At 38.7% G+C, this 24,994-nt stretch overlaps 1 protein-coding gene across 1 annotated transcript in view; it reads right to left on the reverse strand.

Annotated features, from left to right (window-relative positions):
• Positions 1–24,994, reverse strand: part of RASGRP3 (RAS guanyl releasing protein 3) — a 112,439-nt gene that overhangs the window by 45,027 nt on the left and 42,418 nt on the right. Inside the window, exon 2 of the mRNA XM_065929443.1 lies at positions 1,786–1,918. The gene's annotated coding sequence lies outside the window, so the exon portion shown is untranslated. The remainder of the gene's footprint in view (positions 1–1,785; positions 1,919–24,994) is intronic.

A 24,994-nucleotide genomic window follows, 5' to 3' on the forward strand; every position in this document is an offset into this window, starting at 1 on the left:
CACCACATGCCTGCCTTTAGTGGGCCCGTAGTCAACTTCAGAAGGTAGACACATGAATGAAAAGAAAAGAAAAAAAAAAAAAAGCCTAAGGTCCACATGTGTGGCTGCATTAGTTCAATGATGCCATTGAAGACGGACATCTGAATGAATCTGTTCACCAGCTAAATAAATCCAGTGGAAACACAGTCTTGTACTAAAGGTACCACTCTTAGAGCATCAAAAGAAGAATTATTTCACGTGTCATAAAAATAACAGAAACACTGGATCAATGCTGAGCCACTTTGATAGTCAAAAGTTTTGTGAAATGGGAATGTTAAAGCAGTGCAGAACCAACTCTTAAATCTCTTAACAAAGTACTTATCAGTAAGACACTTCCCGAACACCCTAATTTAACACAACATTCTCTCTCCATGCCCACCTCCCAAATGGCATGCCCTATCTCTCTTCCTGGATTTCTTCATAACATGTATCCCCATTTGAGATGCTATACATTTTACTTGTTCATCTGCATTTAAATCTTTCTAGCACTACATACGTTAGCTCCATGAGTACGGGAATTTTTGTGTTAGTTCTCTAGTGTTTTCCCTAATTCCTAAGATTTTGCCTCTCAAAAAAAGAATTTGCTGAATTAATGAATGAGTGAATGGATGAATAAAAAATGAGTAAAATAAAAATGATAAAAAGCTGGTCTTTAAACATGTATATACTTGGAAGAGTGGATACCATAAAATTTTAAGACGTTGTTTTCTAGTTTGTTTTAGTACTAAAAGCTACTAAACTGTAGCTAGTTTAGTAGCAGCTTTTAGTAAACACTACTGGAAAAGAAGTTTTCTAGATTTTCTGCAGCTTTCTAGATATGATAGGATCTGCCTATACTTCATTGATAATAAGAACTGGGTACCTCTTCCAGGACATTTTGGGGCAGAATTTTTCTGATTTTCTTAGTGTAAATTCTGTCAACCCCACGAAAAGTCAACACTGGACAATTGATAAGTTTGATTACCTTCCTGTATCAGTTCAGTTCAGTCGCTCAGTCATGTCCGACTCTTTGCAACCCCATGAACCGCAGCACCCCAGGCCTTCCTGTCCATCACCAACTGCCGAAGTCTACCCAAACCCATGTTCATTGAGTCAGTGATGCTATCCAACCATCTCATCCTCTGTCGTCCCCTTCTCCTCCTGCCCTCAATAAACAGGCTTTTTTTTTTTTTTAATTTTGTTAATGCTTGCTAATGAAGAGTAAATGTATTACTTAGAACCAAACAACCTAGATTAATTAAACTAATTCTGAGAGCAAAACCAAAATTATTCAGCTAATCTGTCTGGGGAAGGTATTGACTTTTCCCAAAGGGTTAGAAGTAATCTGGCACCAAAGACCTGTCACCATATTTGTAGTTAAATTTGTGATCTGCAAAGAATCAGTCCATGAGAGCCAGATGGACGAGGCTCTCCAGTTACAATCTGTTTCTGCAGTCAGTAGATGTAACTGTGTCCCTGTTTAGAATTCTATCACCTACATATGTACCTGAGATCTTATTTCATTTCTGTGGATATTATTGTGTCTACAACTATTTTTTCAAAAGTACAGTTTCTTTATTGCAAAGGCAATATACATTCATCATTTAAAATAGGACAGTAATTAAAAAGGAAAGAAAAATCATTATCCACAATTCCATCATCCAAAGAATTCTTGTTAATACCATGGTATATTTCTTTTAGTTTTTCTCTCGTAATTATTTTGGCAAGTTTCTTACATAATCTACAATAGTTTAAAGAAATACTTACCTATTGGTCTTACACAGATAGATATCCAGACATGAAAGAATATTAAGGGCAGTTTTCATTACTGGCAAATGTATTGAGGATGCAGTCTGTTGAATTGGTTTACCCAACACAAATAATAAGTACTTTGGAGAACCTGATAAAAGAACAGAAATAAATCCCCAGAGTTAAATAATAGGAGCCCCAAATAATCCGTTGTGTTAAAGCATTTTCAAAATCCTTCAGTTAGAAGTGGTTTTGAGATTTTTGTCTAAACATCACCCACAAAATTAATTAAAAAGACAATACAGTTGAAATAGTTATTTGGTGCCATGATATTTTTAAGATCAAATTGTTTTTTAAAAATAAAATAAAATAAATTCCAGCCAATTAAAAGCTACAAGTCTGGAGGACTTCCCTGGTAGCCCAATGGTTAAGAATCCACCTTCCAATGCAGGGGACATGGGTTCAACCCCTGGTCAAGGAACTAAGATTTCTCATGCCATGAGACAACTAAGCCCGTGAAGGAACTGGAAAGAAGCCCTCACAGCAGCTAAGCCCTCCAGCATGCTGCAACTAAGACCCTATGCAGCCCAAAAAACCTACAAGTGTGACAAATGCAAAATTTATACACAATGTAGAATATTATCTTAGTCCAAATATACGTCTATGGGTAGATCACTCATTAAGAATTTCCAAACATTGACTTTTGAATGTTAGTAAATCTCTGTAAATCTCTAAAACAATTTGTTGTGGTGATCATGAAACTATTCTAAATCACTTCTGACAGTCTCAATGAGAATGTCAATGTTATTTTAGTCCATGTTGTTTAGTCCTCTGATGGCTCTGGACTTGCTTTTGTGTTGATAGGTACTCTCTGGCTTCAGTGAAAATTACTGCTCCCCAGCATAAACATTTTTTACAAGTTTGAAAAGGACACAATAAGTCAAAATTTCCCCAGAGCTTGAATTCTTTCTAAGAGAGAAAGTCTCACTTCAAAAGAACAACAGACTTCTGTTGGGTGTGATTTCCAAAGGCCATGATGTCTTCACGCAGCAAAAGACTTTCATTAATGTGACTTGTGAAGACCCAAAAAATCCTTGTGAGGTGGCTTAGGAAAATAAGAATGATGCTGTCAATGTTAGAGATTGTGCAAAGGAGCCAACTCCATGCAACTATACATGGACAGATCTTAAGAGTCCCAGACTCTTGACTCAGAGCATTTAGTTTTCCAAAATTATGTTTCAATATTAGATAGACAAATGGGGAGAGTTTTACTACTTTGAGTAAAATGTTGTTACCATTCTGAGTGAAATGCCATTGACGCTAATTACTAGACTGTTTGAGTTAGAAGGTAACATAAAAAGCACGCACCGTCAATCTTGCAAAAAACTGGGTGCTTGGGAAGGTGTCTCCCTCTGTACACAGTTCCTCTTCCCTTCCCATATTTAAAAGCATTTAAGTTGAGGACTTAAGGTGAAGTATTATAGGAGATCAATGTTTAGAAGTACAGGAAGAGAGATGTTAATCTAGCGAAAGGAGAAGGAAATAGGAGGAAAAAATACTGTGACACTAGGCGTCCAGTAGTGAGGCAGGCAGCCTCATCAGCAATGGAATCCCAGTCCTGAAAGTGCTGAGGCCAAAGGAAGGTAATGACTGTCATAGACGTTGTAGACTAAACTCCCAGACAGTGTCTAGGAAACATGCCAGAATAACAGCAAAGGTTGGTTGCCTGTAGCTCTAGGATTGCAGAATTTATAAGGTGAAATATTACATCTAGTACGTATTCAAGGAATAGTGTTGAAATTATATTGGCCATATTAGAACTTCCAAAGATAGTCTTTTTTTAAAATTTTTATTAGTTGGAGGCTAATTACTTTACAATATTGCAATGGTTTTGTCATACATTGACATGAATCAGCCATGGATTTACATGTATTCCCCATCCTGATCCCCCCCCACCCCCACCTCCCTCTCCACCCGATCCCTCTGGGTCTTCCCAGTGCACCAGGCCCGAGCACTTGTCTCAAGCATCCAACCTGGGCTTGTCTATAGCACTATCTCTGTTGCAAGAAAAGACAAAAGAAATCTCTTGAAGATTCTTCCCTCCTAATGGCAGATATTGTCTAAACATATAAGTAACCATAAGTACGTTCCCACACTCATACGACCTTCATATGGAGACAAGGGGATTGCTCCAAAAGCCTAAATCCTTTGCTAAAATGAGGGGTAGGTATTACAAACTTTTACACTTTAAGTTTTAACAACTAAGGTGTCACAGCATTTGTAATTCTGGCAACACTCAAGCTTAATCTTCCTTTCTCTACAGAGACATGAAATTTTAAAAGTACTATGATTATATTCACTGAGACTCCACAGTAGAATCAAGATTGAGTTCAATAAGAGAAATGATAAAACTATGAAAGATAGTTAATTTATTTGACAAATATTGTAAGTAAGTGTTAAGTGAAAATGTTAGTCGCTCAGTTGTGTCCAACCCCATGGACTGTAAGCCCACCAGATTTCTCTGTCCATGGAATTCTCCAGGCAAGAATACTGGAGTGGATAGGGGATTCTCCAGGGGATCTTCTTGACCCAGGGTTTGAACCTGGGGCTCTTGCATTGCAGGCAGATTCTTTACCATCTGAGGCACCAAGTAAGTCATGACAAATATCGGGTTGGCTCAAAAGTTCATTTAGGTTTTTGTAAGATCGTATAGAAAAACCCAAATGAATTTTGTGGCTAACCCTATACTTATTGAGTATCTACTAGACACCAGATACCAAGCAAGGTACACTTGAGTGGCTGGTAGAAAAAGTTGGAGACAAGCAAAGAGAAGGATAAACTGATGAACAAGACAAACATAATTCTTGCTCTTATACTCCAGCAAAGAATTAAATAAGAAATTAAAGTATCCTGTGAAGGGCTGAAACACTAAGACAGTCTAGGAGTCAGAGGAGTTTTAGACAGGCCAAGTGTGGGTAGGATGATGGCGATTAAGAAAAGTTAAAAGAACAGTGTGGAGATTTCTTAAAAAACTGGACATAGAACTGCCATATGACCCAGCAATACCACTTCTGGGCATACACACTGAGGAATCCAGATCTGAAAGAGACACGTGCACCCCAATGTTCATCGCAGCACTGTTTATAATAGCCAGGACATGGAAGCAACCTAGATGCCCATCAGCAGACGAACGGATAAGGAAACTGTGGTACATATACACCATGGAATATTACTCAGCCGTTAAAAAGAATTCATTTGAATCAGTTCTAATGAGATGGATGAAACTGGAGCCCATTATACAGAGTGAAGTAAGCCAGAAAGACAAAGACCATTAGAGTATACTAACACATATATATGGAATTTAGAAAGATGGTAATGATAACCCTATATGCAAAACAGAAAAAGAGACACAGAAGTACAGAACAGACTTTTGAACTCTGTGGGAGAAGGTGAGGGTGGGATGTTTCGAAAGAACAGCATGTATATTATCTATGGTGAAACAGATCACCAGCCCAGGTGGGATGCATGAGTCAAGTGCTCGGGCCTGGTGGGCTGGGAAGGCCCAGAGGAATCGGGTGGAGAGGGAGGTGGGAGGGGGGATTGGGATGGGGAATACGTGTAACTCTATGGCTGATTCATATCAATGTATGACAAAACCCACTGAAAAAAAAAATAAATAAAAATAAATAAAATTTTTTAAAAAAAAAGAAAAGAAAAGTTAAAAGATATTTAGAATGACTGATGTATTGAACGGGGCAAGAGATGAGCCTTATTATATTAAGTCTTATATATTAAGGAGTTTGGGCTTTATCTGAAAGGCAATGAGAATCCATTGTTTTAATGGTGAGTAGGAGAATGGTATGATCAAGTTTTGATTTTTTAAAAGATTCTTTCAGCTGCAATATGGAGAAGAAATTAGTAAAAACCTACACTAATGACCAGTGCATAGTCAATTATAACTATCCATGCAAGAGATAATGGTTATCTAAACCAATGTGTGGCAGTGAAAATGGAGAGACATGATTGGTCACAGAGCATATTTTGAAGATAGATCCAACAAGATTTGCTGATCTGTTGGCTATGGGGAATGAGTAGAAAGGAGGAATCAGGGATAATTTCCAGATTTCCAGCTAGACATTTGATTGGGTTATGGACCATTTCCCTGAGACTGAGAAATGAAGGAATGGGGGAAGGAGTAGGAAGTTCATGGAGAGGACAGTAAACAATGAATGCACTTTTGAATGTGTTGAGTTAGAGATGTATGAGACATATTAAGGGGAATGTTGAGTTAGCTTCTGGATATCTGTTACATGTTTAAGTGCTAAGCATCAGTAGAAAGGGAAATTTAAGGGGCAGGAGAAAAAGAACTTATATAACAAGGTCTCTGGGAAGACGAGAGTGATGGACTATGCCCAGGTGGAGGGATTTACCTTGGATAAAACAGAAAGTTGCCTCTTTCAATGTAAAGGCATGGAAAGGAAAAAACAGGTATAGATACAGGCATATTTGTCCTTTTGATAGCAGGAAGTCAAGGAACTTCCTGTCTAGTGACTTCTATTTACTCTAAAAGACGGAGACAAGGTCATCCGCTGGAAGGTCTGATGGAAGCAGATCTGAGGTTTACCCAGAGGAGAAAATAAACAAAAGATACTGTGTAAGATCAGGAGAAATAAATCAGAAGTATTGAGATTATTTTCATCAAGAATAAAAGGCTGATTTTCTCTTCTTCTGGAGTTTGTTTTAAGAGGAAGTTTAGTGTTCCTTGTTCCTTGGGTGACATTACTTACTCATGTCAATACAAGAAGATCAAATATTGATCTTCTTCTGTATGGAGCAGACAGTTCTGAGTTTCTACTGTTATCATCTAGTCACATAAGTTTCTGTAAGTATAAACCTCAGAGCTAAAGCATGGTTGGCATTTTCTGAATGGTTTCCATATGAGGGCATGGGTCTCTGCTCCCATCTCACCTAGCTTTGCTTACAACAGGGAAGAGGGAGACAGATACTATTGGAAAGGAAACTATAATAAAGAAATAATTTACCTACCACACTTTGACTTGCTCCAGGAAATTTCATCTGGCAACTTCAACCTCAGCCTCTCATTCCCATGTTCTCTACCTTCCTAGTCAAGATTTCTGTGTCTCGGACCCACCATGCCCAATCCCCAATGGTTTCATTATCTGTTACTTTTTAAAAGGTCATATGTCACAAGACACATTACTATTGCTGACTATTCAGATTTAGCATTCTTTGATTATTTCTGTGTTGGTCTTCTTTTAATTTTCTTTTTCATTTCTTTCAACGTCAACTCTGAGTTCTAGGAACTTATCTTTCTACTTTATTTCCTTCAATCAGTTACTTTTCCTCAAGTGCTCTGTTAAAGTCTCAATGCCAGTAATGTCAGGGTTGATTCTATCACAAAGCAACTTAGAAAGTATGATAGTATGAACTTAGAAAATGAGCCTAGTGCTACTAGCAAAGTTAAAGCATTTTAAATGGGCCACAATGATGACCCATAGAAGAAAGTATCCCACATTTACAGACAGTGGATCAATATTTCCAAATTCTACTTAAGACTGACCAGAAGCAATAATCATGGATAATATTGAATCTCTCAAATATAAAAGCAATTTTTTTCATTTTTGACTTAGACAGGTTTATTTAGTGTCACAATGAGATTTTTATTTGTTTTGCTTATTTATTTTTTTTCCTACAAAGAGCTTTTACTAAATTAATGGAGCATTAATAATCAATGTTGTCCTGGATTTTAGAAAGCAAAATAATAATAACTTATACAAATACTAAGTTGGGGCATATAATGTGATAGACATAATGTTGGGGAAATTACCTATATTAGGTTTAAATCTTATAACACCCTGAAAGCTAGGTATTATTATAACCATTTCATAGAGGAGGAAATTGAGGCCTAGAGAGGTGAAATTATTTGTCCATATTACTAGTTAAATCGAGAGCTAAGTCCATCTGACTCCAAAATTTATATTCTTTTCACTATCCAGACAAATGTTAGCTGTTGCTAATGCTTGCCTGTTAGATCAATTTTTAGGCATTATCTAGAACAAATGTTTACTGTTCCCTTTGCTTAGCTTCTAAGCATTCTATCACTGGCACCATTGTCTGAAAATGAATAACAATCATTATTACAGCAAGCTCGACAATTTAGGGACTCACTGGTACCAAACACTGAACGGAAGTCAGTAACCATCTCAGAGCTCATCTCACAAGTCCTCATAGCATTTTTTGGTAACAATTAAGTATTGGTTAAAAGGTTAAACTGCATTTTATTTATTCTTTCTTGGTTAACAATATTTAATATTGACAACAAAACTAACATATTTGCAGCCACCTGACATGAGTTGAATGAAAAATTAAAGTCTTGAAGAAGTTATAGCAATAAATGCAGTGGAAGAGAACTCAAGCCAGGGCTCTGTGACCACCTAGAGGGGTGGGATGGGGTGGTAAGTGGGAGGGGATATATGTATACCTATGGCTAATTCATGTTGATGTCTGTCAGAAATCAGTACAGTATTGTAAAGCAATTATCCTTCAATTAAAAAATAAAAATTTTAAAAATGCAGTGAACTCTAAAGTCCAAACCAAGGGGGTATTTTCCTTGCATTTGGCTGTAGATGAACATGGAAGAGTATTAACATATACACATGTTAGGTATTTGCAGTCAGATAGTTTCTAGATGGACACATTCACCCACACAGAAGGGCTATGGCAATCCCAGTATTCAAATTGTAAATATCCCCCAAAAAAGACCCAGAAATAGGAGATGCTTAGCTCAGAAGTTAACACTTTAAACTTTGGGGAAATGGGGTTTTTTCTTTAAGGATCAATACTTTCTTCTCCTGAAGATGCCAAAAACATATTCATATCAATCCTGTCTGTGGCACTAGTACTTTGGAAAGACCTGGTTCCAAATGCCTTTAAATAAAGTCATATTCCCTTACCCTTTGATTGCTTATTCACCTTAGAGTGAGTGTATGATGATGATGATGGAGGAGAAGGAGGAAGAGGAAGTCATCTTTTTGGGTACTACAATCCAGTCACTGTGCTGAGCACTTTAACCCAGTGGATTCTGGAAGGCCAGACCCCACCAAAGAAATCCAGCAATAAATAAAATGCAGCTAAAAAGAACAGTTGACTCTGGGAAGACAGCCTGATGCTGGGAAAGATTGAAGGCAGGAGGAGAAGGGGGCGACAGAAGATGAGATGGTTAGATGGCATTACCGACTCAGTGGACATGAATTTGAGCAAACTCCAGGAGATAGTGGAGCATGGCGTGCTGCAGTCCATGGGGTGGCAAAGAGTCAGGCATGACTTAGTGGCTGAACAACAGCAACAAAATTCTGTTATTTGTTACCAAAAGAAAATGCAAGGAGGCCTTGTGGGATGAGCTCTGAGCTAGTTATTAACTTCTGTTTAGTACTTGTTGCCAACACTAACATCCTCATACCTGTGAACCCACCATGAGCAGGAGGACATTCTCAGTAACTGGCATGGGTTAAGTAAAACTCTGGTGTCCTCCCACTGAGACTCAATTGACAATCTCAGGGAACAGAATTTATAAAAAAGAGACTCCAAAGGAATGAAGACATTACACAGACCACCACTGAGAAGCAAGAGAATGTGAACAGAAGACACAGTCTGGAGAATAAAATCTCTCTCTTACCTATCACCACTTGGAGCTGGGAGTGGAAGCTGCCTGTCTCTGAAGGGACTGGGAGAGGATTTCAAAACCTGAGTTCTAAGTTGTTACAAAGGAATGCAGCAAGAAGATAACACAATGAAATATTGCCTTCAAATTGTCTCCATGCTTTCAGAGACAGGCATTTATTTGATTGAGCAAAAAGGCCAGTGATTACTACTTACCTATTAAATGTTCAGCACTGTGCTATGGGTTGAAGGTATAAAGAGATGCTCATAAAGACCCACATCCCTGTAAGGGAGACCCATTATAAACTGATTATAAAACAGTGTTAAGTCCAGTATCAGAGACATATGCCCAAGACATTATAGGAGCCTAGGAATTGGACCAAATTTAACCAAAGAGATTTAGGTAGTCTTCCTCAAAGAGGAGATACCTGAGAGTACTGAATTTATGGGTCACAAACAAAAACAGAAAACACAAGCAAAATTCACTGGTGTCAGATAGCAAAGTGGCTAGAATTATGAGCATGATTTTAGAATTGGGCAGGAGACGAATATTACCAATCTGCTATCAAAACTTAGCATCATGTGAAAAAAGAATAAGAACACACAGAAGACAGTATTTGGAATAAGAACTGTTAAAAGTAAAATGATTGGGGCTGAGCAGGTTCGAGTTGAATTTTGAAGATTTAAAAAACATATAAGTAATGCTGCTGCTGCTGCTGCTGCTAAGTTGCTTCAGTCGTGTCCGACTCTGTGCGACCCCATAGACGGCAGCCCACCAGGCTCCCCCGTCCCTGGGATTCTCCAGGCAAGAACACTGGAGTGGGTTGCCATTTCCTTCTCCAATGCATGAAAGTGAAAAGTGAAAGGGAAGTCGCTCAGTTGTGTCCAACTCTTAGCGACCCCGTGGACTGCAGCCTACCAGGCTCCTCCGTCCATGGGATTTTCCAGGCAAGAGTACTGGAGTGGGGTGCCATTGCCTTCTCCGTATAAGTAATGAATATACCACAAAAAGATAGGGACTGTACAACGCTTGATCATTATCATTATTTATTTAATTTTATTACTTACACTGATAAGCTTTAAAAACTAGATTTCTTACTCCATTTGGATGCTAATTTTGTTTACTGAGATACAGACCTACTTGAAGATGTAGTATTAATTTCTCCTTTTCAAGTGAACTGTACAATGTTCTCATACAAGTGAAATTTTTTTCTAAAACTTTGGTGGTGGTGGTTTAGTCGCTAAGTTGTGTCCGACTCTTGCGACCCCTTGGACTGAAGCCTGCCAGGCTCCTCTGTCCATGGGATTCTACAGGCAAGAATACTGGAGTGGGTTGCCATTTAGTTTATATTTATTTTTTAATTAAGTTTTATTGGAGTATGGTTGATTTACAATGTTGTGCTAGTTCCTACTATACAGTAAAGTGAACCAGCCATACATATATAAGTGAAAATCTTTTGCACTTGCTCAGAACTCATATGCTTATAGCATTCGTTTTTTTTAGTGTTATGAAAACTTTATTTCCATTTTTTATTTTTTTAATTATCAGAGATTATAATTATACAATATTAAGAAGTATAGAACAAAATACAATTATTAGAAGACAATTGCTTCAGTGTTGGCCTCTGCTGCCCCTCAGTATGAATCAGCCACAGGTATACATATATCCCCTCCTTCCTGAACCCCCTCCCACATCCCTCCCATCCCATCCCTCTAGGTTGTCACAGAACACTGGGTTGAGCTCCTAGTTTTACACAGCAAATTCTCACTTGCTATCTATGTTATGTATGGTAATGTGTACGTTTCTATGCTATTCTCTTAATTTGTCCCACTCTCTCCAAGTGTCAGTTTGAAACTACCCCTGAATCAAGGATTTGAAGGTACACTTTTTATTGGAACAAATTAAAAGTAAACTATTGTAACCTCCCCAAAATGCTTTTTTAAAAATTATTTCTGTATTCTCAATCAAACATACACAGCTTGAAGCCTATAATTAGAAGTCACCACTTAATGATTCTTTTATTTCAGAGTTTTCTCCTACTGCAATGTTTCTTTCTTTCTGTCAAAGAAAAGCAAATCTCAAGAGGTGGTGATATCTCTTTCTCCCATCTAAGACATTAGCTAATTTCACCTTATTCCTGAGAAGAGATTGCAGTACATACCAACAAGAGAAAGCATGAGTGAACAGTAAATTTCAGTCCTATCTTTGGTCCCGCTTAATTTCTCTACAGTTCACTTTTATCATCCCTAACATGGGAGAAATAACATGACTCTGCCTTCCCCATCAGACCAAAAACAGCCTTCATTTGAAGAGATTTTAAGGGCATTAAACACAACAGGAAAAAAACGAAGTCCTAAAATTATGAAATGTTCTAAGCTATATTTGAAAATTTGTTATTCAGAATTTAGAATATATTTCCACATTAGAACAATACTATAAATGGATTACTCGTAGATTTATACATGGAGGACAAGGAGATTGGTGAAGATCTGTCAAAAACACTAAAAAGAACTTCTGGAATTCTCAAGTAAGTTTAGAGGTCGACAGCACTGGTTCCCTATCCAAATCGAACCCAGATCTCTTGCATTGCAGGCAGATTTTTTACTGACTGAGCTACAAGAGAAGCTCCATATGCCAAATAAACCTTCAGAAATTGTGTAGCTTCTGGAAACATGAAAGTGATAGATATATTTAGTTAGAGAGACAAAGGAGGGGAAAGAAAGAGAGAGGGAGAAGAAGATAGCTTTTTACAAAGTCACTGTTAAAGAGTTAGAAGAGGCAAAGAAACGGGAGTAAGGATTTGGTTGGCACAGTTATAAAACAAGGGAGGAACTGATGAATTGGAACTAAATCGTTAGCAGTTTAAGTAAACATGAAATGTTTTTCCCGGCCTCAAAGAACGTAAGCTGTCCATTGGCCATCTCTCCTCTGTCCCCATCCTCCACAGTCAAGTAGAATTTGCTGGCTTGATTTCACCCCCTCTTCAGCCAGTCAAAGTCAATTCTCCCTCCACTCCCAACCTCTACACCTCTCCAAAAACACTCTGGTAGAGAAGTCAGTGCATTCTGTCACAAATTATGTCAAGGCTCAGCTGCCCTGTGTTACCTCGTGACCACACTCACCCTAAAATTCTCCCCTCGGATGATTTTCCTGCCATCTTCTCTCCCCTGATTTGCCTCCTATGCCTCTGGTCACACTTCCCAGTCTGATGTGCAGGATCTTCCACTGCTGGGGGTTTGCAGTCTCCGTGACTTTCCATTTTGCCTCAAGCTCTCCATGTAAACTCATCCACAATCACAATATTCAATCCCCACCTCTGCATCAGTGACTCCAGCTATGTGATATACTGTATAGCAGCAGTCCCCAACCTTTTTCACACGAGGGACCAGTTTCAAGGAAGACAATTATTCCACAGATGTGGTGGTGGGAGGGGTGGTTTGGGGATTATTCAAGCACATTACATTTATTGTGCACTTTATTTCTATTATTATTACATCAATTCCACCTCAGGCCATCAGGTATTAGATCCCAGAGGCTGGGGAGGACAGATTGGACTCTGGAGAGAGGCACGCTTGGGATAACATCTAGGCTCTGCTCCTTAATAATGAGTGACTCTGGGAGAGTTCTACTTAACTTCAGGGTAAGTTTGCATTTCTTACCATCATATATTGCTAGTGGAAATGTAAAATGAAGAAGCCACTTTGGGAAAACAGTTTTGCAGCTCCACAAAAACTTAGAGTTACCATATGGTTGAGAAAATTCACTCCTGGGTATATACCCAAGAGAATTGAAAACGTATGTCTACAAAAAGTTTGTAGAAGTAATAGAAAAAATTCATAGAAGTAATATTGACAATAGCACCAAAGTAAAACAACCCAAATGTCCATGAACTGATGAATGGAAAAACAAAACGAGGTGTATCTATACAATGGAATATTACTTAGTCATAGAAAGAAATGAAGTACTGATACATGTTATAAGGATAAACCTTCTAAATATAATGCTAAGTAAAAGAAGCCAGACAAAAAGGCCATATGCTGTATATATATGGCCATATATTATAAATTATAAAGGCCACTGTAAATATTTAAAGGTCATATATTGTAAATTCCACTTACATGAAATGTCCAGAATAGGTGAATCTAGCAGGTAGAGACAGAAAGTAAACTATTAGTAACAGTTGCCAGGGGCTGAGGGAAGGGAGGAGGAGGGAGCAACTGAGAAGACTTCAGGGTTTCCATTTGGGGGTGATGAAAATGTTCTGGAATACACCAAATTCCTTGTGAATATACTAAGAACACACTTTAAAAAGGTAGGTTCTAGAGAATAGATTCAGCTAGTGGGAAGCTGCTGTCTAGCATAGGTAGCTCAGCTCCGTGCTCTGTGATGACCTAGAGAGGAGGGATGGGGGGCTGAGAGGGAGTCTCAAGAGGGAGGGGATACATGTATACACATAGCTGATTTACTTCCTTATACACCAGAAACTAACACAACATTGTAAAACAATTATACTTCAATTTAAAAAAAGGTAGATTCTAATGGTATGTGAATTACACCAATTAATTTTTAATTACTTCAAAATATGTCCTCATCACTTTCCTAAACTGCTATATTTCCTGTATTTCCTTCCTTGATTTATAGCTCAACCTTTCTTCCAGTATTCCATGCCAGAAACTTGGGATTCACCCTAGATCACCTAGTGCCTTCTTTCATCATCCCTCCATATCCACGTCTGATCATGAACCTCCAGACACTTTCTCATACACCTCCACTTGTTTTCCTGTCCACTGCCACTCCTGGGTTCAAGCTGTCATTACCTTTCCCCTGGTCCATGGAATGCTTACTCCTCAGGCTTCTAGATCAACTTTTATATCCTGTTTCTCTCTTCTTTCTGCTGATGCCAAATCAATCTTTCCGAATTATCAGACTGAGGACATAACTCCTCTATTCAAAATTCTCCCACTATTCCCTATCTGCTTGATAACAAGTCTTTGCCTGGCATGCGAAGCCTTTCATGAATGGCCCTCACGGTCCACCTAATCCCTCACTCTTCTTTCCTCACCTCCATTTTACCTGTTGTTGTACAATGAACTTCTTTTTCCTAATGCCCACATGATAGGGACTGAATGTTTGAATCCCCTAGCAAATTCATATATTGAAATCCTAATCCTCAGCGTGATGGTATTTGGAGATGGGGTTGTTGGGAGGTAATTAACTCATGAGTGTGGTTTGTTATTTAAGCGTCACAGTCTATGATATGGCTTAACAGCAGCTTGAACTACAACATCATGCTTTGCACATACTGTTTTTTCTTAGAATGGCTCTCCTCCTCCAAGTATGTCTGCATGCAATCACGAACTCACTTTTCAAGGGCCTATTTGAATTCTCCTCTTCCCTCCCAACTCTCCCAGGCAGACTATGGCACCCAACATACTGACTTCCTTCAGGTTTTGTATGATTTATGTTACTCAATAGTTCTGTCTCCCCAGTAATTTCGTAAGAAGTAGACCCTGTCTTCTCGTCTTTCTAGCCCCCAACACAGAAATATGTTGATAACTTATATATGGTTACCTTTTTCTGCTATCATAGCCTTCCAACATGGTCTCTAAACTTCAAATTTGTTTCTTCTCCAGTTTTCTTATCTAATCTTACTTTTGTCTCAAGCTTTTTCTTTGGACTGTTGAATGAATTTACTTCTTTTATATTAGCATGCCCATAATGAAATTTCAAGACATGCTTCCAAATTTGTAGTAGTACAGATTTATGTTAGAGAGAATAAAAATACACCAAATACTTCTTCCAGTCACTTTCTCATCTGCATCATAAATACTTACTTCTGTGCCAGGCAGTGTGATTGACACCACGGCAGAGGTACAAGCATATATCAGGTACAGAGACCATAGGGTCTAAAGAGGGGATACACATGGACAGAAATTATGATACAGGGCATTGTGAAAGAGTCATGAGAAAAGTAAAAACAAGTTCTGACTCACAGAATTAAACTCTGCCTTAAAGCATAAGTGAGGTTTCACTGATCAGAGAAAAGAACGCTGCTTGCCGAGAACAGGACATTGAAAAAAGCAGACAGGTGTGGAAAGAGCGGAATGCCAACAGAATGGTGAGGTCTTAAAACTGGAGTTAAAGGGCCTATGTGTTTATTTACTCACTCAACAAACATGGAGAGAGGGAGAGGGAATATCATGTTCTCAGGATCAGAACTAAAAGCCTCTGATGGTCCACGTGAAATAGTCTAACGTAACCTTTTTCTGTATGTCTGTGTAGGCTTCACATGCGTCCATGCATGCTCAGTCATGTCTGACTCTTTGTGACATCACGGACTGTAGCCGCCAGGCTCCTCTGTCTGGGGGGATTCTCCAGATGAAAATATCGGAGTGGATTGCCATACCCTCCTCCAGGGGATCTTCCCAACCCAGGGATCAAATCCATGACTCCTACATCTTCTGAATTGGTTGGTGGGTTTTTCACCACTATTCACCTGGGAATCCCCACAAAGACATATACATGCCCCCAGAGAGTCCAGGAGAGTTTAGTAGACACACTTAGAAATGCCTGCAATGTCTTGTGTGTACCCAAGAGTCATGAATGGGACCCAGGTCTTCACATTGCATTCATTCTTCTGCAGAATGGAAATAAATGTTAGATTACTAATGTCCTCAAAAACAATTCTTGAGAGTGGCTATTACACAAAAACATTTCCACCAAAAGTTTTGCTGATGGATCTACTTGTCACAAGAATGGTGTTGAAGAGCTGAAATAGTAAGTGAAACCAAGCAGGGTGCTAAAATTAGAATGAGAACCTCATCGGCTTCTGTGGTAATTTGTGGGGATTTCACAAGTCCGCATGTTCACATAGTTTTATGCACTTGTTAATCTTTATCTCACCACAATATCTCATGCTCAGTGACTTTTTTCAACACTTGCTTCTTATTACTAGTCCAGGAAACTGGACATGTATTTATTTATTTATCTTAGACACTCTTTAACTATTAATCACATAAAACCTGAAGGTATTCACCAAGAACTTAGGCAAAAAGATACTTCCTCCCTACTAAATGCAATATAAATTATCTATGAAATTTTTAAAACAGAAAAATAACAGAAGAAAATGGTTAAATCTCTCATTAACTTACCACTTCATAATAATGTAGTTAACACTTGGTTTGGGAAATAAAGGCAAAAACCCATCATAAAAACATCAATGACTGGGGGACAATACTGGAATGCCTGAAGCAGTATCTCACTGAAAAATCAAAGAATGCTCAAAACCCAAAATGTAATATTTTCATGCATCTAAAACAATGTGGAGGAAGCCCAGATTTTATAAAAAATTGTCTTTGTTTTTAGTTATCATAGTTTCTTTTCAAATATCTAATTTTGATTTTGGATAAGAACAAGATTTTTTTAATTCAATAATGTGCTGTCTAGAGTGCCAAACATCTGATTTATAAAGATTAAACTATTCCTTTTGTCATCTAGATATATCTAAATCTCCATATTTTGTTGAAGAACCTGAGTCTTTCCAATAAGTTTTTTAGGTTTTTTTGTTTGTTTGTTTTACTGAGAATCATACTAGCATCCAAGTGACTGAGCAAGTGTCATGCATGACATCAGCAATGTCTCATACAGATGTGCCTGCAGGTCCTAAGAGAAAATCATCCTTTCCTTAATAAATCTGGTTCTGATGCCATGACAATTAAATATGAAAGTATAGTGGCCATATACACATTATAAATATTGTTCTCAAATGTCCCTTTTTTTTTTTTTACATTTACTTATTTGGCTGCCAGATCTTAGTTCAGCACATGGGATCTTCCATCTTCATTGTGGCATGTGGGATTTAGTTCCCTGGCCAGGGATTGAACCCAAGCCCCCTGCATTGGGAGAGCAGAGTCTTAGTCACTGGTCCAGCAAAGAAGTCCCTCAAATGCCCTTCTCTTTTGCATTTTTCTCATTATCTGTAAAAATCTACTTGAAGACATGTAAATAATAAACCACAAGTGTTAGGCTTTTTTCCTCCCAAGTGAAGATGGTGTGCGTTAACAAGTTCTTACTCACTCAGCATCAGCAGGTTGCAAAATAGTGACCTCCTACAGAGATCACACTTGAAGATGTATTTTTGTTAGACTTCCTCACACAGGATTGGCTCTCACAAAGTTGCAAATATTTTGAATTAGCTGCAAAAAGGTACAAGTCCAGACTTTCACTTTAAAAAATCCGTTTTTCTCGATTCTTATGGAAAAATCAGATCTGCTGGTTTTAGGACTGCATTCCCACCAGGCAACATGTAGCTGGAGCTGAAGAGTAATCACTTCCGAGTTCCCTAAAGTCCCCACTACCCTCTACCATCTCCCCAAACAGAGGCCAAGTGTCACGGCCATTTATCATCCCACTATATTAAGACATATAAGAGGAAAGTGAAATGCCACTTGTCCCAGACAGAGATAATTCCTTTTATCCCTCATCCACTTCACTCATTCTGGTCCCTTCCTGGCCCTGCACACATTTGCCTTTGCAAGTTCCTATCTCAGGCTCACCAGGCTGCTCACCGACCTCACAGATGCCAAGAAGGACTCTTTAGAATGTTCCTATTGATGGACTGGACAAGGAAGAATCACAAGACAGCTCCTATGCCTTCTGGCCTATTTCCATTCAAAAAGTAGGTTCAGATTGCAAGACAATCCTTGCCTAAACAAGAAAAGTTTAGGGCTTTCCACAGCATTTGTCCAGGCTGGTCAGACTGACAAAATCTTCTTTATTTCCACTTATAATGTGCTTAAAATATCTAGATTACCTCCAACTTTTGCAATTTCTTCAAATTTCTGTGTTTTTATTTCTTTCTTTTGTTCTCGGCCATGCCATGAGGCATGCGTGATCTTTGCTCCCTGACCAGGGACCAAACTTGTGCCCCCTGCATTGGAAATGCAGAGTCCTAACCACTGGAATGCCAGGGAAATCCAGTCAGATTTCTGTGCTTTTCTTTTACAGAAAAGTTCTCATAATCAACAAAATATTGATCAACAAACTATTGATTTCCAAAGAGCATGGGAACTTGGTGCCAATGTCTAACACTTTACTTTGTAGATTCTGGAACGATTACAGGAAAATAGAATGTATACAGGGCTATCTATACAAAAATTATGTATCTACTCATGCTTAGAGGCAAATGCATTTTCAAATTCCATACACTACAGTAAGTATCTAGTTTCACTCTCTCCCACTTCCTCTCTCTGTTGCTTTGGATTTGTTGACTACAACCAGTCACAGCTTATTCCTCCCTGTCAGATCTAAGTCACTCACAGGTACTCGTCACTGTAGACTTTTCAGGATAATTTCCTGTGCATAATTTCCAAGATCATTTCCAGTCCTTAGATAATGAATCACTTGGATAACTAGTCACGGTACAAGTTGAGCTGGTATTCTTTCTTTGCCGTTGTTTATGATTCTAAACAGAGAAACCAGTAACCAGGCGAGGGTTATTTACTAGTCAGTACAGCTGCAAGGATTGACCTCTAAACACCTGATTTCCTCATCTTGCTCATTCAAGTCTTCTGAGAGAGGTTTTTTTTGTCTATTCAGAGAAACTCTCTAGTTCTAATAGAGAAATAGACTGTGGTGCAGGAAAGACATAGGCATATTTTTTCCACTTTTCTAGGGAGCCTCTTATTTATCAGGTTAATGACCTCACTTTATAAAGGAGAAGCCCAGGGTCAAAAAGATACCATAATTCGCCCAAGTTTAAACAGTGAGATAATGAGACAAAGGAAAAGACACCATCATAGTAGAGCTTCCATAAGATCCAGACTCATAGTGAGTCGGGTTCCTGGGACATAAAAAGTGCATGTGTCAGAGGCTGTTTTAAACTAATTCATCTGCTTAAGAAAGTGTGAGTTTTCTGATAAGAAGCAGCTCTTTGCCCTGTCGATATGAAGAAATGAATCAGCATGGATGTTGCTGTGAGTTGTGGAATTTCTGCTCACCAATCTGATTTCATGGTAATTTGACACTCAAACTTTGCAAAAAACTATTCCAACCTAATCATCTCCCTTTGTGGAAGCAGTTTTTGTATTCAGGGGACTAAAATGACGTGGGGGTTTTGGTAGGAAGCTAAAATCCCCAGTTGGTGGTCACTGGACATCAGAAGCAGTTCTGGGTACCTTTGAGATCAGGTGTAAAGATGGGTAGTAAAAGTGAAATTGAGAAGATGGAGTCTTGGAACTCAAAATTCCTCTTGGTACAAACAGCTGGCTCTCTGGCTCTGATGCCTTGATCCTGAACACTGTCCAGTCATTTCCTCTTATCACATGGAACCCCACGTTTTCCTTGGTTACCTTTGGTCACTCAAACTTTGGCTTCTCTCTTTTTTTAATTGTTAGCTATTTATTTTAGTTGTGCTGGGTCCTCACTGCTGTACGCAGGCTTTCTCCAGTTGCAGAGAGTGGGGATTACTCTTCACTGCTGTGCGGGGGCTTCTCATTTCAGTGGCGGCAGCAGTAGCAGCTTGTAACTCTGGAGCCCAGGCTCAGGAGTTGTGGCGCTCCGGCTTAGTTGCTCGGCAGCATGTGGGATCTTCCCAGACCAGGTATTGAACCCATGTCCCCTGCATCAGCAGCTGGATTCTGAACCACGGGACTACCACGGAAGTCCCTGGCTTTTCAACTTCTTCCAGAAAAGAGCTCTAGCTGCTCTACTCCTCCAGTCTAAACTCACTCCTTCAACACCACTACAGGCTTTGAGATTCTGCCTCTGTCCTCCCAGGTTTGGGACCAAATAGTCTACAAATTGCAGCTCTCATTGTCCTTGTCCTCAAATTCCACTCACAGCAGACAGCAGCAGATTCTTCAAGAGGGATGATGACAAGGCAAGTGGATTTTTAAGAAGCAAATGCTTCCCACATTCCCATCAGTTTATTCCTAGCTCAGGAGACCCCAAACTTAACTCTGGGGGAAAAGATTTCTCTACTTTACAAAATGGGATTGTTGTATTCAGGAGGATACCTGCCTCAGGAAATGTTTGAAAGAAATTCAAGGAGGCCGCTGGGCTAAGATGGACAGCACGCCCAGTGAAATGAAGGAGAACCTACAGAAATGGCCCACACGCAGCATGAGCTCGTCATTCTTCGGCATGGCCTTTGGACTTTATTCTGTAGTGTGGACGCATGAAGCCCAGGGCAGAAAGAGAGCCAGGCATGGTGCTGCCAGCTGATCTTGTGCATCCAGGCTTCTGCCACACACCCCACAGGGTGGCTCTTGCACACACAGAAAGTGAGCTCACTCGGGAGTCCCCCTCTCCCAGCCCACTCCTTCATGGATCACTGACTGTAGACATTTTGAGGGGAAAACCAGCTTCTACCATAGAGACTTGTCTTAGTTTGCTTGTACTGCTATGACAGATATCACAGACTAGGTGGCTTGAACAGAAAGGTCTCATAGTTCTAGGAATTCCCTGGTAATTCAGTGGTTAAGACTCCATGCTTCCACTGCCAGGGGCACTGGTTCAATCTCTGGCTGGGGAACTAAGATCCTACAAGCTGCGTGGTATGACCAAAGGAAAAAAAAGGAAATTTCTCATAGTTCTAGAAGCTAGGAAATCCAAGATCAAGATGCTGCCAGTCCAGTTCCTGGTGAGACTCCCTTCCTGACTTGCAACCTTCTGCTATGTCCTCACATGGTAGAGAGTGGACTTTTGTCTTAAAAAGGCAGAGCCCTATTGGATTAGGCCCCCATGCTTATTACCTCATTCAACCTTAATTACCTTCTTCTAGGCTCTATCACCAAATATACTTAAAATGAGAGTTAGAGCTTTAACATATGAATTTGGGGTGGACACATATTCAGTCCATTCCTGGCTCTCAACCAAGAATCAGAGATATATAAAGTCTTCTGGCATCCTATGTAGAATTTTGTGTTTGTGTCCATGAGCTTTTAAAGGGGCTTTTGATCAATAAAAGTTTAAGAACCACTGCTCAAACAGAGACTGGTTGCCCAGAGGATTTCAGAAGACACAGGAAAATCAATACTCCCTGAGGATCTACCATCTGATGCCATTTTTTATATTTTAAAACAGATTAAGTTGTCCAATGCAAAAGGAGAGGAAACACAAAATCATTCCTTGATTCTCACCACCAGCTTTTTAGAGTCACAAAACTTTGAGGTATGTTAATAGAAATTTTCACATTCTCCTAAGAGTCCATGAGCAACCTTAGACTTAGGATCCAATTTAAAAACACAGTTTTCTTCTTGCAGAGGCGTCTATGGCCCCATCAAGGTTTAGAAATACTATCACTACTCCTCTCTGTGAAGCTGCTTCCTTCACCACTTCATTCACTTCTGCTACCCTTCAGTACCCTGGTCAGATGCCATCAGCCAGGGGCGTGTGGGTGGGCTCTGTGCTGGGGGTCCACCTGCTTCATAGGACACACCCCATGGGGCAGCAGAGGAGAGGGCGCTAAGGCTGCATACACTATGGTATAATTCTATCCACTTCACAAAAACACTGTCAAATGGTGTCCTTTCAAATGGGGCGTACAACAATTTAGACCGATGACATTTTGTTGGCTCACAAACCACAAGAGTTCAGACATTAGTGGAGTGCAGTCCTCAGGCTAAAGAAATTGATAGTACAGGTAACCTCTGCACCATCTTAAATGGGGCTGTGTACATGTTTAATGTCTTTCTTCAAAGGAGATTAAAGGGCAATAACCTAAATTTGCCTTATAAAATAACTGTAAAAATAGAGTTAATAGTGCTATTTCTGTATAATAACTAAATGAGAATACAAATAAATTAAGTAAATGTTAATCTACCCATTAATCAACACACATTTATTAAATATCTTCAGTTTTTTTTCTCCCCTCCTCCCCCCACTGATGTTTAAATGTTGTCTTTTAAACTAATTAAAAGTATGGTTCTAACTGCACAAGGACCTGATTCTTGTCAGGAAAAAAGAATGTTTGTTTAGGTTCAGTATCCAAATTCTGAGTTCTTTATTGCCTCAACAAATATCAACTGAGTACACACCTCTGCCTTCCAGACGTTATGCCAGGGCCTGGGCATGCAGTGGTGAATGAAACGGACCAGATCTTTGATGAGTGGAGTGTACTGTTTACCGAGGAAACCAACAACACACAAGGAGAAAGAAAAGTTGACACATCACTCATTGTCAGCTTGTGTTGTGAACCACTCAGCTTGGCTTTTCCTGAACCTTATTCTGAAGGGCTAGTCATTTTGTATCTCATTTTTGCCCTGGTGTTGATACAGTGGTACTTCATTAAGAGTATTAGACTGGCATTATTTTGACCTTTGTTTTATTCCTATGTTAATCATTTTCAGTTTCATTTTATTTTTGCTGCTTATCGTAAACTGTTTTAATTCTTTTTGGAGATATCAGAGAATAAACATCTATGAACAAAGACATTTTTTTTTTCAACACATGAATAAAGAATTCTGTTTTGTGAGAACAGTTTGCTTCCTTTCCCATTTTCCCAATGCTGATTCCCCTTGAATAATCTCAGAATGACTACATAGAATGCACTGCTTATATTACAGTTTTTTTACTTATAAATCATCTACTCTGTTGCCTTGTTACTCTGCAGAGTTGTTTCAGGCAGAGAGTGATGCTCAATGTGAAACTATTAGAAGTGATCTTTTTTTTCCCTCCTACCAGCTCTGTCAGTTACTGGAAAATAGCTTATGCTTCTGGGGGTCTTTTTTTTTTCCCATTCAAATCCAATTAACATTTACTAAGAGGCAGGTGTTCTTGCCAACTCAATACTTGACAGTTCCTCAAAGGCTGTTTTGTGGGAGGGCGTGTCTGCTCCATATGGCAAAAACTTTTGAGGATCAAGAGGTTCTCAAAGAGTTTTCATTTTTATAAATAACCCAAGAACAATCAGCCATGAATTTTGTTAATCCTTCTTGAATCACAGCCTTTCCTTCTGGCAAAACAAGTGTATAAGTTTAATATCTCTTGTGTAAAATACAATTCTGCATAAACGAACACTGAACTCCAATTAGTGATATGTATGATAAAGTGTTGAGGAGTGGAGTGAACTGCTGTCTACAATTATACTGAAAAGGAAAGATGGACCAATGGATGAATAGAGGAATGAATATTTGGGTAGATATGTGAAAAAGCAAACTTAGGAAATTATTAACGGTAAAACTGAATTGGCAGGGGAAGATCCCCTGGAGAAGGGAATGGTAACCCACTCAAGTACTCTTGCCTTGAGAATTCCATGGACAGAGGAGCCTCGCAGGCTACAGTCCATGGGGTTGCAAAGAGTTGGACACGACTGAGCGACTAACACACTCACACAGATGTTCACTATACCAGTCTTTCAACCTTTTTTGTCTGAACATTGTCATTATAAAGTGTGAAAAATTCTCTCCATTATTTTATACTTTATTCTGTGTTTTTTACAGTCAACTAAGTTTTTAATTGAAGTAAAAAAGGAATAATATTATATTGATATATATTATATTAATGTATAATATTATGTTACAAATGTACAATGCAGTAATTCATAATTTTAAAGGTTATACTCCATTGATAGTTTTTAAAAATATTGGCTATATTCTCCATGTTGTACAATATGTCCCTATAGCTTATTTTCTACATGATTGTTTGTACCTCTTAATCCTGTGTCCCTGTATTGTCCCTCCCCTGTTCCCTTTCCCCATTGGTAACAACTAGGTTGTTTTCTATATCTCTGAGCCTGCTCCTTTTTTTAATATTCACTAGTTTGTTATATTTTTTAGATTCCACATATAAGTGATATCAAGCAGTATTTGTCTTTATCTGTCTGACTTATTGCACTTAGCATAAGGCCTTCCACGTTCATCCGTGTTGCTGCAAAATTTTTTTCTCCTTAAGGCTGAGTAATATTCCATTTACAAATATGTATGTGTATATACATACCACATTTTCTCTATCCTTCATCTGTTGATGGACACTTAAGTTGCTTCCATATCTTCTTGGTGATTGTAAATAAAGCTGCTGTGAACATTGAGGTGCATTTATCTTTTTGATTTAGTGTTTTCGCTTTTGTTTGGATATATACCCAGGAGTAGAATTACTGGATCATATGTCGTTCTATTTTTAATTTGTTCAGAAATTTCCATACTGCTTTACACAGTGTCTGGACCAATTTACATTTCCACTAAAAGTCTTTTGTGTTTCCATACAAATTTTTATATTATTTGTTCTAGTTCTATAAAAAATGTCATTGGTATTTTGATAGGGATTGAACTGAATCTGTATATTGCCATAGGTAATATGGTCATTTCAATAATATTCATGACTCTAATTCAGGAACACTGTACATCTTTCCATCTTCAATTTCCTTCATCGGTGTCTTAGAGTTTTCCAAACACAGGTCTTTTACCTCCTTAGGTAGGTTTTTTCCTAGGTATTTTATTATTTTGATGTGATGGTAAATGGAATTGTTTCTTTAATTTATTTCACTTTCTGATAGCTTGTGCTTATTGTATAGAAATGCAACAGATTTCTGTATATTAATTTTGTATT

The sequence above is a fragment of the Muntiacus reevesi genome, chromosome 3 (assembly GCF_963930625.1).
Source record: "Muntiacus reevesi chromosome 3, mMunRee1.1, whole genome shotgun sequence".
Lineage (NCBI taxonomy): Eukaryota > Metazoa > Chordata > Mammalia > Artiodactyla > Cervidae > Muntiacus > Muntiacus reevesi.